Source organism: Brassica oleracea, chromosome C3 (assembly GCF_000695525.1).
Source record: "Brassica oleracea var. oleracea cultivar TO1000 chromosome C3, BOL, whole genome shotgun sequence".
Classification (NCBI taxonomy): Eukaryota; Viridiplantae; Streptophyta; class Magnoliopsida; order Brassicales; family Brassicaceae; genus Brassica; species Brassica oleracea.
Genome location: NC_027750.1, coordinates 18,924,927 through 18,925,943, shown reverse-complemented (window position 1 = coordinate 18,925,943; position 1,017 = coordinate 18,924,927). Strand labels below are relative to the sequence as shown.

General features: G+C 33.4%; 1 pseudogene; it reads right to left on the bottom strand.

The window, feature by feature from the left end:
* Positions 1 to 85: 85 nt before the first annotated feature.
* Positions 86 to 1,017, bottom strand: part of LOC106330038 — a 4,177-nt pseudogene continuing 3,245 nt past the window's right edge.

The following is a 1,017-nucleotide window of genomic DNA, read 5'->3' as shown; positions in this document are numbered from 1 at the left end:
CATATATATATATATATATATATATATATAGATGTTACCCGAAAAGAAGAAGAAGATAACATATGAAGAAAATCATTTATAATAGCATCCACTCACTTGATGACCTTGCGGAGAAAACATAGATGACTGCACAGATAATCAATTCGCTTGTAATCGGCAATAGCTTGCTCACGGTTTTCTGAACTGGGGGTACTAAATCCTAATTAACCGCCATAACATGAAAAAGTATACAATATTTGAAAATCAGTTTCTTGGATTTATTTCGAAATACACTAATTAGGATATGTTATATATGGAAAATATGAGTAGTGGAAGTATGTAGAACTCGCCATTCTCGGTGACATAGATTAATGGGTCGCCGTATTTGGTTTTGAAGTAGTCCATTACGTAATAAATCCCTTTTGGGTAGTAATAGCTGTTGCCGTTGACTTTGTCTTCAACGAACTGAGAAAGGAAGCAAACATATATATACACTAGGGGTAGCGCCGGTTTTGTACGTTGGGTTGTCTAATAAGCTGAAAAAGCCATCTCTGATTGAATTTGTAATTCATGTTAAGTTGATGTTTGTATAAGTTGCTTGGAAACGCAATATATGATTGTTTTTGGAGGTTGCTGTTTTTTTTTGGATGAGAAAAGGTGAGGAATTGAAATGTATATAAGAGGACAAATAGTTTATCAGATTTTAAATTAAAAAAAAAAGAGATTACAAAGTAAAGAAGATTACTTTTATATTTTTATTTTTAAGGCATGGAAGCATCATAGATTACTTTCTCTACAGACTGGACAACTTATTTTTGTACGAAGTCACTGATCAATGCAATCAAAATGAAAATTATGGCCGCAAGTAAGAGAGAAAATTTTGTTTTTATCGCCGTAATGTCCGAAGCATACAATGCATACATCGTTTCTCTCTTCTATAGTTGGAAGCCTATTAGTACTCTCTAGGTCAGTGATGATGAAATCGACGTCGAGTCTTGATGTTGCGTTTTGGTTGTAGTCTTTGATAGTAAGAGTAAC